General features: G+C 40.8%; 1 long non-coding RNA gene across 1 annotated transcript; it reads left to right on the forward strand.

Annotated features, from left to right (window-relative positions):
• The first annotated feature begins 612 nt into the window (after nt 1-612).
• On the forward strand, nt 613-18,514 carry LOC141411336 (uncharacterized). The gene is made up of 4 exons (XR_012436102.1): nt 613-713; nt 9,866-9,940; nt 10,050-10,122; nt 18,437-18,514. It is a non-coding gene; the product is annotated as an uncharacterized lncRNA (long non-coding RNA).
• The last annotated feature ends 45 nt before the right edge of the window (nt 18,515-18,559 follow it).

Consider the following 18,559-nt stretch of genomic DNA (forward strand, 5'->3'; position numbering starts at 1 on the left):
ACTTGGGCTTGAGCTCAGGGCTTTCATCTTCAGCCACTCCACCAGCCTTTTTTTGTGAAGGGTTTTTCAAGATAGGTCTTGCAAATTATTTGCCTGGGCTGGCTTCAAACTGTGATCTTCCTGATCTCTGCTCCCTGAGTAGCTAGGATTACAGGTGTGAGCCACAGGCACTGGGCCTCCTGTGAAAATTTTTTTTCTTTTTAATTTTATTGTTTTTACATTTACTAACATGTATACATTATTTGGGCCACCTCCCCTGTTCTGCCCTCTTGTTCTATGATTTTGTTGAAGAGAAAATGTAAGAGATAATAGGAAAAACAGCATTTTTGCTAGTCTGAGATAAAATAGCTATACAGAGAGATTCCTTGCATAGCTTCTATGCACTTGTGTATTGCAACCCACATTGGCTCATCTCTACCAGACCTTTTCACTACTTCCTAGTCCCCTTCCCATAGTGACCTCTGCCAGTTTAAGATTACTTTATTTGCTCCTCTACAGTAAGCACATCAACCACTTTCAAGTTTTAGGTTTTCTTCCCTTTCCTTATTCCTCCTTTGAGTGTTCTCCCTTTAGTGTGTGACTCATGTCCAATAATATTTCTGCATTTGTTTTAGGTCTATAATCCACATATGAGGGAGAACGTGCAATTTTTGGCCTTCTGAACCTGACTAATCTCATTTAAGATGATGTTCTCCAGTTCCATCCATTTACTTGTGAGTGACAAAATTTTGTTCTTCTTCGTGGCTGAGAAAAATTCCATTGTGTATAAATACCACATTTTCTTAATCTGTTCGTTGGTAGTGGGGCATCTTGGCTGTTTCCATAGCTTGGCTATTGTGAATAGTGCTGCAATAAACATGGGTGTGCAGGTGCATTTGTAATAATCTGAGTCGCATTCCTTTGGATATATCCCTAGGAGTGGGATTGCTGGTTCTTTTTTAAGAAGTCCCATATTGCTTTCCAAAGTGGTTGTACTAGCTTACATTCCTACCAGCAGTGTATGAGGGTTCCTTCCCCATCCCCCTTCCTCACCAACATTTGTTGGTGGTAGTGTTCTTGATGCTCACAGTTCTAACAGGAGTGAGGTGGAATCTTAGTGTGGTTTTGATTTGCATTTCCTTTATGGCCAGAGATGGTGAGCATTTTTTCTTGTACTTTTTGGTCACTTGGATTTCTTCCTTTGAAAAGTTCTGTTTAGTTCAGTTGCCCACTTTTTTATTGGTTCATTGAATTTTGGGGAATTTAGTTTTATTAGTTCCCTGTATATTCTGGTTATCAGTCCCTTGTCTGATGTATAGCTGGCAAATATTTTCTCCCACTCTGTAGGTGGTCTCTTTAATTTAGAGACCATTTCTTTTGTTGTGCAGAAGTTTTTTAATTTCATGTAGTCCTATTTGTCCACCTTTTCTCTTAGTTGCTGAGCCACTTGAGTTACACTGAGGAAGTCCTTGCCTATAGCTATTGCTTCCAGAGTATTCCCTTTTCTTTCCTGTACTAACTTCAAGATTTCAGGTCTTATATTGAGGTCCTTAATCCACTTTGAGTTGATACTAGTACAGGGTGACAGGCATGGATCTAGTTTCAGTTTTCTGTAGGCAGATATCCACTTTTCCCAGTGACATTTGTTAAAAAGGCAGTCTTTTCTCCATTGTATGTTTTTGGTACTTTTGTCAAAAATAAGGTGGGCATAGCTGTGTGGATTCAGATCTGGGTCCTCTATTCTGTTCCACTGGACTTCACATCTGTTTTTTGTGCCAGGATCATGCTGATGCTGTTTTTACTGCTATGACTCTGTAGTACAGTTTGAAGTCAGGTATTGTGATATGTTCAGCATTGCTCTTTTTGCTCAGTATTGCCTTGGCTATTTGAGGTATTTTGTGTTTCTAAGTGAATTTTAGGGTAGATTTTATCATCTCTCTGATGAATGTCATTGGGATTTTGATGGGAATTGTATTGAACTTGTAGATTGCTTTTGGTAGTATAGCCATTTTTACTATGTTGATTCTACCAATCCATGAGCACAGGAGATCTTTCCACCTCTGTAGTCATCTTCAATCTCTTTTTTCAATGGTTTATAGTTTTCCTTGTAGAGATAATTTACATCTTGTGTTAAGTTTATTCCTAGGTATTTGATTTTTTTTTTTGAGACTATTGTAAATAGAATTGTTTTTTCTATATGCTTTCTCAATTGGTTCATTGTTGGTGTATAGAAAGGCTACTGATTTTTGTAAGTTGATTTTGTATCCTGCTTCATTGCTAAAGTTGTTTGTGGTGTCTCGGAGTTTTGGGGTGGAGTTTTTTTGGTCTTTGAGGTATAGGATCATGTTGTCTGTATATAGGGATACTTTGACTATTTATTTACCTATTTGTGTTCCTTTTATTTCTTCTTCTTGCCTTATTGCTTTGGCTAGGAATTCCAGGACTATGTTGAATAGGAGTGGGGAAATTGGGCACACTTGTCTTGTTCTTGACTTTAAGGGAAATGGTTTTAATTTTTCCCCATTAAGTATGATGTTGGCTACAGGTTTGTCATATATAGTTTTTACAATGTTGAGGTACATTCCTTCTATTCCTAGTTTTCTTAGAGCTTTTATCATGAAATGGTGTTGAATTTTTTTCTGCATCTATTGAAATGATCAAGTGGTTTTTGTCTTTGCTTCTGTTAATATGCTGTATTACATTTAATGATTTGCATATGTTGAACCATCCCTGCATTTATTTTTATTTTTTAATTTTTATTTATTTATTTTTTCTTTTATTCATATGTGCATACAATGTTTGGGTCATTTCTCCCCACTTCACCCTGCCCCCTTCCCCTGCATTTATTTTTAAAAGATAAAAATATGTAAAATAGTTTATATAAAGAGCTGGGCATGGCAGTCCATGCCTGTAATCCACCTACTCAGGAAGTGGAGAAGGAAGATTACAAGTTCACAGCTAGTTAGGGGGAAAAAAAAAAAAAAGCTAGACACCAGAGACCTTGTGATTGCTTCCTCTGTGGTCCCTGTTTCTATTTCCTTGCTACCTAACATTGTTCCCCCCTTAGGATTGGAGACCATGAAGGATCCTTCTTTTTTGTTCTCTTTGCATATCTGTGTTGCTTATGGCTAACATCTACCTATCATTCTTCCTCAGGGACTAGAGACAACAAAATCTTAAAGGGAATGGGAAGTCAAATTCAATCTTTGGCTACTTCCTGTTGATATGGGGTATAGGCTTAGGTCTCTTGCCCTTTCTCTCTGTCAATGGAGACTTCTGGGATCCCAGGTCTTAGGGAATCCAGGGGGTCCCTTTTTGTTAGTGTTAGGCCTAGAGCTAGGATTCGGGTTAAGATTAGGCCTAAGGCTAAGGCAAGGTTTAGGGTTAGGGTTATTGTTAATGTTAGGCCTAGGGTTAGGTTTATATTTAGGGTTAGAATTATTGATAGTGTAAAACCTGGGGTAGGCTTAGGGTTAGGGTCAGGGTTAAGGTTAGAGTTAGGGTTATTGTTAGTGTCAGGCCTAGTGCTAGGTTTAGGATTAGGGTTACAGTGAGGGTTATTGTTAGTGACAGACCAAAGGCTAGGGTAAGGGTTAGGATTATAGTTAGTGTTAATGTTAGGCCTAGGGCTAGAGTTAGAATTAGGGTTAGGGATAGGGCTCTGACTAGGGCTAGACCTGTGTTAGGGTTAGAGTTGGGTATAGTGTTATTTTTAGGGTTAGGCCTGGAGCTAGTGCTAGGGTTAGGGTTAGGGTTAGGCCTATGGTTAGGGTTAGTGTTATATACAGGGAGAGTGTTATTGTTAATGTTAGGCCATGGACTAGGGTTAGGGTTAAGTTAGTGGTGGACATACCTTTTGGAGATCTTAACCGGCAGTAGTTGTGTTCAAAGAGGAGGAGCGTGTTTCAGAGTTTAGTCGAGTCAGCCCTTGAGCTGTATCATTTGTAGTTTTATAGCCTGGAGATGAGAGGAAATAAACTTGCTTAAGAAATTAAGCATATAATGATGGATGTATTTTGTATCCATATATGAAAAGTGAAACCTGTTGAAATTGTTCTAAAAAATGGGAGGAGGAAAGAAGGAGAACCACAGAGAGGGTCAACCTAACTAAGATGTATTTTAGACAAATAGTAAATTGTACAAAGTGTCCCCCTGTACAACTATTAATAAAACTTAATAAGGAGGAGCATCTGAGTTCTTCCTGAAGCTATGCAAATAGTGGGTGATAGAAAGGCAAAAGGGCAAGTTCCTGTCCAGTTGGAAGGTAGATAGTCTGGGGCTCAGGTTATCATGCTATAAACCATTTAATTTTAACTTCTCAACTTTAGTTACTTTTGGAAGGTTAGGAACAAGTGAATCCATTTGGATTCTGACAGTTTCCCCTCGTCTGAACAATTTTCTTCCAATCTGTTTGTCTCTGAAAGGTCTCTCATTGCTAGGAGAAGCTTTGTCCCAGTAAATCTTCCCTTGTTGCTGGGATGAGATATGGTTGGTATGATCTTATCCCACCTTGGATGGGAGTGACAGGCAGGTCAGGTGGGAATTAGTGGCAACAAGACCCTTTTGGCCAAATTTAAGCCACCAAGAGGCTTAGTAGGAGTGGCTTTTAGGCTGGGCTTACCTGGAGTCCATTAAGTTTTCTTGTTACAAGTAGGAATGATGGACACAGCCTGCAAATGGCTAGCTAGCATCATTAATAACTTTAACTTAGGCCAGGTGCCCGTGGCTCACAACAATAATCCTAGCAATTTAGGAGGCAGAGATCAGAAGGATCGAGGTTTGAAGCCAGCCTGGGCAAATAGTTCGAGAGCAACCCTATCTCGAAAAAAACCTAAAAAAAAAAAAAAAAAAATTTTAACTTAGCACCAGCTTGGTAAAGTTTTTCTTGTTTTTGTTTTTTCCCAACATTTGCATTCTAGAAGGCTTATATGTTTGAGGAACAGAAATACATCAAACATAAAAAGGGGCCAGCAACAATTAGCATCACTGTGGCAGGAAGTCAGGGAGGGGGAAGGGAGATAAATGAGTGCTACAGTGAAACAAAGAAAAACTAGAGTTGGGGAATGTTACCTGGAGATGAGAGAAGGGTTACCTCACCCTAGAGGGTAAAGTGGCCAATGAAATAACATGTGACAATATATGGGACAAGCTGTACCCACCATTTCTATAACCCATTCTAAATGGTATATAAGGAAAGCCCCCTTTGTTTTTGGGGCTCAGCCTATGGACTCAAGTCCTCTCAGTCGCTGATAGCTTGCTATTTTTAATAAACTTGCTTCCTGAAAGCTTTGGTGCCCTTTCTGCCTCTGTCTGAGCCCTTCTGCAACATCACAACTACACAGATGTCACATATACATATTAGTTTAGCTTTCTTCTTTTGCTTAAAATTCAGAATCTTTGGCTAGGTAAGATAATAGTGTTAACTTGGTGCTAGTGCGATCTGTGATCAGAAGACTTCCAAATTCTTTGTCCCACATAGAAGAATCCATGGCAGGACATGTGGGTGTAAAGGGAGTTTATTAAAAGTTAGGAAAGAAAAGGGAACATGATGGGTACAGGTGGAGTCTGCTGGCAGACTTCTTTTCCAGATACCTTTTTTTTTTTTTTTTTTGTGGTACTGGGGTTTGAACTCAGGCCCTATACCTTGAACCACTCTGCCAGCCATTTGGATTTTTTTGAGATAGGATCTCAAGAACTATTTTCCCAGGGTGTTCTGAGATCCTCCGGATCTGCCTCCTGTATAGCTAGGATGACAGGTGTGAGCCACAGGCTCCTGGCTTCCAGGTGCTTTTAAAACCTACACTAATCCCTCGGAAGGGCAGAGCCAGATGATTCTCATCCAATAATCAATGAGTGGGACGGGCGTATGTGTTTCCCCACAAGATGAGGGTGGTCCCTGAACCAGAGAGTGGTAAATCTGAAAGGTAATATTTGTCTATGAGTACCAAATTCTAGCCTGCCTCCATAGGTGTACAAAAGTCAAAGCCTTAGATCTCTTTCAGGCTGGTGGAGTGGCTCAAGTGGTAAGAACATCTGCCTTGGAAGAGTGAGGTCCTGAGTTCAAACTCTAGTGCCACCAAGGAAAAAAAAGAGAAAAGAAAAACTAATAGATCTCTTACAAGTTAGGGAGACAGTGCCAGTGACCCAAATAGACTTATTTCCTAATATAAAATTCTTTAAGTAGCCTTATATTTCAATGAAGCACCAAGAAGAAAGCAATCTGTCAATCTATACAAAAGCAATTTACAAAAACATGTTTGTTAATAGATTAGTATATTGTAAAAGGGCTTTTATTTTATTTTAATTTATTATATTTATGACAGAATAAACAGATTGTGATCATGTCCAAACAACTAAACTTCAAGATCCTTTTGCAGGTTACTGCTTGAATTAAAAACTTTTTCTTCCTTTAGTTCAAGCCTAAGAATTGATTCCTGAATGCCTTCATTTTAGTTAGACCTGATTTAGACAAAATAACCTATTCTTTTAAAGAGATAACTTTTACATATTAACATTTAGTAACTTAAGAACCATCACAGCCAAGCACAAAGTGGCTTACACCTATAATCCTAGCTACTCAGGAGACAGAGACAAGGAGGATCTCAGTTTGAAGCCAGCCCAGACAAATAGTTCAAGTGATCCTATCTCAAAAATACCCAGTACAAAACAAGGCTGGTGGAGTGGCTCAAGTGGTAGAGTGCCTGCCTAGCAAGTGTGAGGCCCTGATTTCAAATCCCAGTACTGCCCAAAAAGAAAAAATAACCAGAGCAAAATGGACTGGAGGTTGTGGCTCAAACAGAGGAGTGCCTGCTTCACAAGCACGTAAGTCTTGAAAATAGGGCACAGTGACTGGTCAGTTATCTTCTCAAATTTCAGGGGCAAATTAAGTTTTTTGCCCAATGTTTAATAGACTGATATTTAAAAAATATATATACAATTATAGTAATTTTTAGTACTTGCAGATAGTCCTTTCAGTTACAGGTTAATTTTGATTTTCCCTAGGCAATAACAGGATGGTGTGGACCTCCTGCCTGTGTCCTAGTGCCACCATGGTGCCCTCCTGATGCCATCATGGTGATGACTGCTGTAGAGTTGGGCTGCTGGAGGAGGTGTGGTGGTGGCCCCTGTGAGGAAAATAGTCTTTTCTATCAAAATGTGGTCATCTTAGTTGCTTGCAGTTCTGGGTTCTGGTTCACTGAGCTCCATTTTGGCAATGAAATTACTACCTATCCCGCCCCCCAAATTAGCCAATCAGGAACAGATTTTGCACCTGAACTCAACCAATCCGAGTAAAGGGGGCAGGGCCCCACTGCATCAGGATTACAAATGTGGACCTATGGTCTACTCCTCATGCTTTTTGTGCCTGTGTGCTTGCACACCCTTCTGCAGAAGTAAATTTTGCATTGCTAAGACAATTCTCTGTTTCTGTGTCTTCAGTTGTGACCCTGGTGGTCTTCAGGGTCTTATTTTAACATGCCACCACCATAGCAGCATTTCCTCGCCATCCCCTCATGTGAAGTCCATAACCACAAACTTTTTCCAAAGGGCTTTCAGACAGAATATAAAGCCCTATTACACAACAACACACAAGCACAAACCAAAAACAGAACAAACAAATGGGAAATTTTCTTTTTTCTTTTGTTTGGACCCCTAGAGGCTGCAGGCAGTGGGATCAATTTAAGGGACTTTCCCTAATTAGGGAGTGCTTCTTCTAATTTCTGGTAGTCTGGGGAGTAAGATAAGACAAATGGGCCTGGAGTCTAGCCAGCAGCATGAAACTGTCTGAGGAGAGCTTTCCTTCACGGCAAGGTTAGAGCAGTAGAGACACAGAATAGGAGGTTTCTGAAGGGAAGAAAACAAAAAAAGGGGTTTAATTCTTCAGGAAACATCAAAGAGGAGAAGATCCATTGGGTCTTTGTGGAGTTTTAAATGATAAGAAGGTCTCCATTGAAAAAAAGATCATGAGACACCTTTTTTTTTTTTTTTTTTGGTGGGACTGGGGTATGAACTCAGGGCTTTGTGCTTACAAAGCAGGCACTCTGCTGCCTGAGTTATGCCTCCAGTCCATTTTGTTCTGGTTACTTTGGAGAAACAGTTTCACAAGTTATTTGCGTGGGCTGTTGAACTGTGATCCTTCTGGTCTCAGCCTCCCAAGTAGATTGAATTACAGGTATGAGCCACTGATGCCAGATTTCATTAAATGATAGACAAACTAGTTCTATAAGGTAGATGAGAGAAACCACACAAACAATGCTAGAAGGAGTGGGGAAGACCAGTGTTTGGGATAGGACAGCAGAGCAGAATAGAAGGAAGCTGAGGATCATCTGGTCCTGAATGGGCCAGACACACCAGCCTCCCTCTCACTTATAAAAAGACTCCAATTGAAGATGGGTGGTATAGTTAAGGCTACATTTAGAGGCCACTTTTCTCCAGACCCAAGATCATATTGTGGCCAAGCAGTGTTGCAAAAGAATATGTGTTTTTTGTTTTAAAGTTTCAGGGTCAAATTTATCCCATTTTAAAGGATCCATTCCAATGAGGAGTCTGCAGGAACATATGATATGTTTCCCATGTGGAAGAAAGGAATACAGCCAATTGTCATCATCTGGACAGGGCATCCCCTCCCAGAGAATCTGACGTCTTGAGCCTTGTTTGAGGGAGGGGCGTCCCCACGACCCACATGCTAGGTGTTCTATGGGGTGCTCATCAGACATCTGTCAAGTGTCAGGAAACTAGGGTAGTGTTCACTTTCTAGTCTCCCCTGACATCCCTGTCTTCCAACATCTGTGTTTTCCTGTGGCTAGATTCCCTCTAGAGCTGAAAATGGATGTGAACTCAACTCCTTCAATGAAGGAAACAATCCTGCTTCATTGATCTATCTACAAGTGTTGCTTTGGTCATGGAGAGTTTCATCTAATTGAATCCTAGATAATACACAGAGAACCCTTGAAAAGATGGAGCAATAGGGCAGCCACAAAGGATATGTCTTAATAATAGGAGAAGATCTTACATGGAATAACTTTCCCTCAGAGGTGGTGATCTAGAAGGGAGAAACCCAGTCCCATCCAAGAGATTGCAGCAATAGGGACAGATAGAGGGAGGAGTCCATTGAAGGAAAAATAAACTTGAATGTCCACACTCTGGGCTAGATATTGGAAGGTAGATAAGGGTCTCATAGATCACAATATTTGATGTAAAGGGAGTTCTAGAGACAGCTTCAATAAGGTTTGAACTGTCTTTCTAACAAGGAACAAACAAGCCCAATCCTGCAAGTTACTGGGGCAGAACCAGTCAGCCCAAGTAACATCTGGCAGGGGTCCTCTGAGGTCTGTTGGTGTCTCTTAGATGATGGAAAAAAGCAGGTTACAGATCTGAGTGAGCACCCAATAGGAAAAGGAAGCACCTGGCATTTAGTAACCAGTAGGGATGGCAGAGTCAGCACCTGGAAGGAACTTCAAAGCCAGTCACACATAGCCAAGCCACCCAAAGATCACACCAGGTAAAGAAAAGAAGGCAGTTAGAAACCAAACAGTAAAAGGTGCTTTCAGAGCAGAGTAAAAAGGTATGTCCTCATACCTTTTTACTCTGTAAGTGGCTTGCACCTCTTGCAGAAACAGACATAAGAGATCCTAGTCATGGCACCAAAAACATTATCGAAGGTCAGGGTAGCTATCTGGATATTTCTGTCATATGAGAGAAGTCAGGCAACACTCAAAGCACAGTGAAAGTGATAGTAAGGTTTACTAGGAAAAGAACACACTTTTTTTTTTTTAAATACAACTTTTATTGTCTACTGAAGTCTATTTATAGAAAGAAATAGTAAAATAGCCAGTTTTAACACATTAGTGTCATACATTCTCTTTTATACATTATTTTTTATCATCAGGACATCCTAAGATCCCCTCAAATCTGGGATCTACAGGAGAAGGAGTTGAACAAACTTCAAAAGGCTGTTTGAGAGGTAAAAATGGATGATACTCTTTTTATGGAATGGATATATATTTTATGTTCATATATAAATAGGTGTTTATATATATTTATAAAATAATACTCTTTTTTTCTGTTTGTAGACAGAAAAGGTTCAGCCATTTGAAGACTAAAGGAGTTCATATTTTTGAAGAACACACTTTCAATGGACTGAAGGTGGGTCATCTCTAGGGTGAGAATGACCACAAACACTTATTATTAAGCACTATCATGCTGCCTCAATTATTTTTCTTAATTATTTTTTGACAGTACTGGGTTTTGAATTTAGGACCACAAGCTTGCTACAGGCATTCTACCATTTGGGTCATGTCCCCAGCCTAAGCCTCATTCATTCTAAAAATAATGAATAGCTACAAAGTAGCATTTAAAATGTATACATCAAATACAATAGAAATACTATGAAGAATAAGGTACCCATCATTAAATCAGCATTTCCTTGAAGACCTCAGTCTCATTTTTTTCCTTTCTGGCCTCTCCGCAGTAACTACAGTTTTACTTATTTATTTTTATTTTAATTTTTCTTTGGCAGCACTGGGGTTTGAACTCAGGGCCTCATGCTTGCTATGCAGGTACTCTACCACGTGAGCCACTCCACCAGCAAGTTTTGCTTTTTAATTTGAATTTTTTTGGTAATACTGGGTTTTGAACTGAGGGCCTCTTGCTTGCTAGGCAGGCATTCTACCACTTGAACCATGCCCCCAGCTCAGTAAATACAGTTTTAGATTTTGGATTATCATCACCTCATTTTTTGTTTTAGTTTTATCACACCTATTTGTTTCCTAAACAACATATTTTAGTTTTCAAGTTTATGAACTTACCATGAAAGGAATCATTCTGCATAGATTCATTGTGACTGGCAGTTCTTTTGGTCAGTACACACTTTCTGATATTCTTCCATGTGTGGGCAGTTAGGGTGGTTATTTTCACAGAGGTGTAATATTCCATTGCATAAATACATCACAATTTATTTATTCTTGTAGTAATCATTCAAAGGTGATCCTTGCTGATTTCCACTTTCTGATATTCAGATCCCTTAAATACCCCTCCCCTTAAATGTAGATGAGACCTATGACTAGCTTCAAATGATTAAATATGGAAATGATGATAAGATGTTACTTTCATGATTTTGTTATGGTATATAAAACCCAGCCCCGATTGCTAGCTTTGAAGAAGAAAGGCCATGTTAGCAGTCCCCACATGGCAAGGAGCTCAGTGTTGTCTTTATAAATGAAGTCTGCTCTCCAGTCAACAAGCAGCTAAGCCAGGGTCCTTCATCCTACAAGCACAAGAAAATTAATTCGAGCTGGGCATGGTGGCACACATCTGTAATACCAGTGACTTTGAAGGTGGAAGTGGGAGGACTGTGAAGTCTTCCTACAAGCAAAGGTAGTGACACCCTGTCTCTAAAACAAAATATAAACAAAAGAGCTAGGGGTGTGGCTTGAGCACTCAAGAAACCATGGGTTTAATCTCTAGTACAGGAAAAAAAAAGAGAGAGAGAGACAAAGAAAAAAGTAAGAAAAGAAAATTAGTTCACCAACCTGAGTGAACTTGGAAGTATCTCCTCCCCCATTTGAGTCTCCAGATGAGAACCCAACCTTAATCAACATCTGAAGTCTTGTAATGGATCCAGCTAAGCTATGACTGAACTTTTGACTCACAGAGACTGTGAGATAATAAACGTGTATATTCTAAAGCTACTGTGCGTGTTGTAGTTTATCGTGCAGCATTAGAGTATTTTAATAGATATTTGGGTAATTTCAAGCTTTCCAGGACTCAGTTATTCTAATATCTGTCCATGTAATGCATGCCTCCTGGTACACACACGTAATAGATTTTACAGTATAAATAACAAAGCAGACTGGCCAGGAGAAAGAACATGTCTGAGTTTGGCAAATTTTTCTGTTAATGTCCATGTAGTAAATTTTTGGGTGGGGATGAGATTGGGGTTTGAACCCAGGACTTCATGATTGCAAAGCAGGCACTCTATTTCTTGGGCCACACCTCTAGTACATTTTGGTTTGGTTATTTTGGAGATGGGGTCTTGTGAACTATTTGCTTGGGCTGGCCTCAAAACTTGATCCTCCCAATCTTGGCATCCTGCATAATAAATATTTTAAGCACTTCAGGCCCTATGGTTTCTGTTGCCAATGTTTATTCTTTTTTTTTAACTAGTATCTTGCTATATAACTTAAGCTGGCCTTAAACTTGTTCTGTAGCTCAGAGTGGCCTTGAACTCAAAATCATCTTGCCTCATCCTTGAGAGTCTACTACCACACGAGTTGCTAAAGTATACTTATTCTGTTTTATTTAAAAAAAAACCAGTTATTAGACTGTGTACACATGAATGGATAATGATTTACTCCAAAAGAATTTTTTTTCTTTGGTGGTATTGGAGTTTGAACTCAGGGTTTCATGTTTGCTAGGCCGGCACTCTACCACTGAGCCACTCACAGTCCTTTTTTGTGATTTTTTTTTTGAGATAGGGTCTCTGAACTATTTGCCAAGGGCTGGCTTTGAACCTAGATCCTCCTGATCTCTGCCTCTTGTGTAGCTAGGATTACAGGCATAGGCCATCAGTGCCTGGCTCCAAAAGAATTTTATGTACACTGCTATGTGAATTTTGTATGATTTTCACATCATAGGATATTATACTTTTGATTTATTCAAACTATTTAAAAATCATTCTTTTCTTTCTAGCTATACCAAAGTAGGTGGGGGTGCTGGGCACAGTGGTGTGTACCAGAGCTCCAGCTTGGAAAGCTGGGGCAGGGAAACTGTAAGATTAAGGCGAGTCTCGACTACTTAGGGAGACCCTGTGTATTAGTCAGTTTTTGTTGCTGTGCCAAAATACCTGAGAAAGTCAACTTGAAAGGAGGAAAGATTAGCTGGGTATTGAGTCAGAGATCAGGAGGATGTAAGTTCAAAGCCACCCTGGGCAAATAGTTCCTGAGACCCTATCTCAAAAAAAACAACAGAATAAAAAGAGGGCTGGCAGAGTACCTCAAGTGGTAGAGCACCTGCCCAGCAAATGTGAACCCCTGAGCTCAAACTCCAGTAGTGCCAAAAAAAAAGGTGGGAGGGGGGAAGGATTTATTTTGGCTCACAGTTTTAGAGATTTTAGTTCATGTCACTTGGCCTTATTGCTTCAGACCTGTGACAAAGTGTACAACATTTCCAAAGCACATGGTAGAGCAAAACTGCTACCTCATTGGTGCAGGGAGACAAAGTGGGTGGTGGTGGTGGGGTCCTAATCTATCTTCCAAGGTACAACTCCAGTGACATAACTTCCTCCAAATTCCTGAAATTCCACCACCTCTCACTGGCACCCCCAGCTGGAGACCAGGCCTTCAATTCACAAGCTTTGGGGAGATGTTTAAGATCTAAATAAACATCTCATTTCAAATGTAAAAAAATGAAAAAACGGAAGGAGGTTGGAAGAGATTGGTCCATGGACTGTGGTTTGCAGACCTCTTGGAACAGGAACATCTTCAATGTACAGTTGGTGGTCATGCTGTTTTTCTGAAGTGATTATGTTGATCTTTTCTCCCACCGGTAGTGCTGTGATTAAAAGTTCTGATGAATTCAAATCCTCACCCACATTTGGAAGGTCAGACCCAAGTGCATTGTGCCAATATGGCAGGAAGGATATACTACCCATTATAGTGTCAATCTGCATCTCCTGAGTTCACCGAGGTAGCATAGCTTTCATGTCATTGGTTAGTCCTAATTCTTCTTGTAAAGTGTTTCTCAAGTGTTCAGCCTTTTGGGGAGAAGAGACTTGTTTGTTTGTTTTTTTTAAATTATTTTTTGTCAGTACTGGGGTTTGAACTCTGGGCTGTGTACTTGCTAGGCAGGTGCTCTACTGCTTGAGCCATGCTGCCAGCCCATATTGTTTTTTGAGACAAGGTCTCACTATATAACCCAAGCTGTGCTCAAGCTCACAGGTCTCCTGCCTCAGCCTCCCAAGTGCTAGGATTACAGGTGTGTGCCGCCATAACTTGCTGTGTATGTGTGTGTGCTTTTTAAAAAATACTGATTTGTTTACGGTATTGATATCTTTACATATTCTGGACTTTAATACTTTATAAGTTATGTAAGTTGTAAATGTTTTTTCTCTGGGGATGATCTATACACTATTAAAATTTCCAAGAACAAGGTGAGTATTTGCCTTTGCTCATTTTATGTTCTTTATAGAACTTTATGTTAGGTTTGTCTTTATTTTGTTTTGTCTTTGGGTTCTGGTTATCAGACAGTGCCTTGTGCAGGCTAGGCAAGTGTGCTAACACTGAGCTATGGCTCAGCCTGAAGCTTTTTGTTTGTTTGTTTCCTTCTTTCTCTCTTTTTTCTTCTTCTTCTTTTTTTTGGCAGTTCTGGGGAATTGAATCCAGGACCTTGAACATGCTTTACCACTGGGCCACACTACCAGTTCCCTGTAGTTTTATTATTTTTTATTTTATTTATTTATTTATTTTTCGAGTACTGGGTTTTGAACTCAGGGCCTGCACCTTGAACCACTCCTCCAGCCCCGTTTTATGAAGGATTTTTTCAAGATAGGGTCTCGTGAACTATTTGCCTGGGCTGGGTTTGTACCACGATCCTCCTGATCTCTGCCTCCTGAGAAGCTAGGATTATAAGCATGAGCCACTGGGGCCCAGCTTTCTTTTCTATTTTTAAAATAGTTGTTTTGGTTTTTGTACACTGGTTTTGTAATCCTCTCCCTTAGTAAGTTACCTTATTTTTTTCCCTTATGATTGAGCAGCACTAATAGTTACATGTAAGTTAACATTTGATGGACGTGTGATATTCTCAAGAACACGAAAGGATTCAGATTCTGAAACAGCCATATCTCATGTTTTATGCCACTATTTCCTACAAGTTGCTTTTTATTTTTAGTGATGCTGGGGATCAAACTCAGGACCTCAAACATGCTAGTTAAGTACTCTATCTCTTGCTACACCACGAGCCCCAAGTTGCTTTTTAAATGTGTGTTTGTGTATGTCTGTGTGTATATGCATCTTTATACAGACAAAGATGATAGGAGCTCAAGTAGTGAGGGTACACATAGGCATAAGGAGGGTCAAAGTGAGCAGAAGGAAAGGTGGACGAAGGCAGGCATGGTAGCAGGTGTCTGTAGTTCCAACTCTTCAGCTATTTGGGAGGCTGAAGCAGGAGGTTACTTTGAGCCTGAAAGTTTGAGACCAGCCTGGGCAACATAGTGACACCTTGTGTTGAAAAAAAAAAAATGAAAATTAATCAGGAGGAGAGAACTTAATGGAAATGTGTGTCAAGATGGTTATGAAATGTTGGGTTACTATATAATATCATGAGGTTACTGTTAATGATAGCAACATTTGCTTATTGAGCATCTGTGTACCAGACTTTTTTCACTCCACACCAGTTTAGCAAGGTTACTATTTTATATCTGTTTCCCAGGGGACAAATTTGTGGCCCAAACTGGCTAAAAGACCTGACTGAGAGCACCCAGTAAGTCATCCACTTAAGCTCATGCCTTCAGGCCCTTGCCCTTGCTCCCTCTTCTCTGACTTGCAAACTGTCTGTGGTTTGGACACTCAGCAAGTGACCAGGCTCACCAAGAGGCTGGTATACATGTGTTCACGTTCATTGTAATGTTAATATAGCAAAAAAAGTTTTCCCATTATTCTAGGTAAGTGGTTAAATAATCCCTATTTATCGTTATATTTACTGTGGCATTCTATAATACAACAGTTGAAGTAATGAAGTAAGTCAGACATGGTATACACTTCTGTAATCCCAGTACTCAGGAGGCCAAGGCAGGAGGATCACAAGTTTGAAGCCAGCCTGGGCAACAGAATGAGACCTCTCAGAGGAGGAAAAGTTTGGAGATGTAGTTCAGCGGTAGAGTACCTGTGCAGTATTTTCAAGGCCTTGGATCCCATCCACAGTACTGGCATAAAAAGGAGGAGATAGAGTAATAGGTACTAACTTTGAAATCCCTACCCCTGGGCTGGCAGTGACTCAAAAGGTAGAGTGCCTGCCTAGCAAGAATGAGGTCCCAAGTTCAAGTTCAAACCCCAGTACCACCAAAAAAAAAAAAAAATCCCTACACAATATTGATAAATTGAAGGAAAATACAAAATAATATTCTAATAGTGTTGATAATTTGTAAAGAAAATACCAAAAATAAAACCTGACGGGGTTTATTTATTCTTACATAAAAATTCATCAAGCTGTACCTTTAAAATTTGTATAGCTGACTGTATAAAAATTGTGCTTGAGCCAGGCATGGTGGTCATGACTGTAATCGCAGCTCCTAGGGAGGCAGAGGGAAGGATAATGTTTTGAGGGCAGCTCAGGCAAAGTTCGAGTAAGACCTTGTCTGAAAACAAACTAAAAGCAAAAGGACTTAATGGAGTGGCTCAAGTGGCAGAGCAAGCATGAGAGAAAGCCCTGGGTTCAATCCCCCAGTGTCTCTCACACACACACACACACACACACACACACACACCTATACCGACACACTCACACACAGACACATTCTCACACACTCACACACAGACATATTCTCACACACTCACACACAGACACAGTCTCACACACTCACATACAGACACACACTCATACACAGACACACACACACTCACACACAGACACACTCTCACACACTCACACACAGACACACACACACACAGACACCTCCCCACAGACACCCACACCTACACCGACACACTCACACACAGACACATTCTCACACACTCACATACAGACACACACTCATACACAGACACACCCACACACACTCACACACAGACACACTCTCACACACTCATACACAGACACACTCACAGACACACACACAGACACACACCCCCACAGACACCCACACCTACACCGACACACTCACACACAGACACATTCTCACACACTCACATACAGACACACACTCATACACAGACACACCCACACACACTCACACACAGACACACTCTCACACACTCATACACAGACACACTCACAGACACACACACAGACACACACCCCCACAGACACCCACACCTACACCGACACACTCACACACAGACACACTCTCACACACTCACATACAGACACACACTCATACACAGACACACCCACACAGACACACCACCCACACACAGACACAGAGACACACAACGCAGACCCCCCCACACAGATGCACACACACAAAGGCACACAGACACACAGAGACACACACACTCTCACACAGACACAGACACACACTTTCTCACACACTTTACATACAGACACCCCCCACACAGGTACACATTCACACACACAGACACACTCGCACAGACACACTCACACACAGACACACACAGACACACCCACACCCATACAGACATCCACGCCCACACAACCACTCACATAGACACACACATACACACAGACACAGAGACACACTCTCTCACACACTGACACACAGACACACAGAAACACACACTCACACAGACACACACACACAGACATAGACACGCACACAGACACACACAGACACAAAGTACTTGAGTTTGAAAATCGATTGTCTATGTTTTCGCTAATACAGCAAAATACACATACACAGGATCTGGCCTATAACAATGCACAACCTACTTTTGGTGAATTACTTGGTTAAAGGTAGGCTTTGCTTTTCTTCTACCAGAACATTTCTGTATTGTTTGAATGTTTTGATTTGTTCTGAGACAGGGGTGTCTCTATGTAGTTCAGGTTAGTCTAGAACTTGTGGGCTCCTGTGCTCCTCTTGCCTTAGCCTCCCAAGTAGCTGGCCCCAGCCTGTTTGAATGTTTTAAAAGGAAAATGTGTACCATCTGCTGATAGGCTTGAGACTGTAAATGGTCAGCAGGGCCTGTAGTCTGGAGGCAAAGCTGGAGGCAGAGGAACGGGGAGCCAGTACAAGATGCAACCTGCTGCCTACTTCTGCATCAGTAGGGGAAGTCATGGAATGATGATGACAGCACTAAGACATGGTATTTCCAATTTCCATTGGCCAATTCTACCAAGAACTCACCATTTCCAGCCCCAATAAGTTGATGGTAAGAAAAGATTTTGGAGGGAAAGCATAAAGTTGCAGTTTGAACATGTTGACTTTGAGTTAACTGTGATACATTCCCATGGAGATATCCAGGAGACAGCCGTGTTTGTCCAGACTTCAGTGTTCAAGCCAGCTGTGTTAGGACCTTGCCCTATGAGGGAGTTGCAGAGAGCTGTGGCTCAAAGACCTAGGAACTAAAAATATCAGATGTGAGTGAAGGCAGGGTCAAGAATCAAAACAATGGGCTGGACTGGGATGTAATTCAGTGGTAGAGCACTTCCCAAGCATGCCCAAGGTCCTGGATTCAGTCCCCAACACTGCAAAAATAAATAAGCAAACAAAAATAAAACCAAAACCAAAACCAAAAAAAAAATGACAACCCAAACAAGATCTGTAACTCTCTCTGGCTTTGAACAACAGGATGGAGCGCACAAGCTGTACTGGGCAGGGATAAGAAAGTATCCTGAAGAGGCCTGGAGTCGCCATATCACTAGGTGGGAAGGCAGTTGATCTGTAAGTATGAATGTCTTCCTAGAACCATTA

The sequence above is a fragment of the Castor canadensis genome, chromosome 10 (assembly GCF_047511655.1).
Source record: "Castor canadensis chromosome 10, mCasCan1.hap1v2, whole genome shotgun sequence".
NCBI lineage: Eukaryota > Metazoa > Chordata > Mammalia > Rodentia > Castoridae > Castor > Castor canadensis.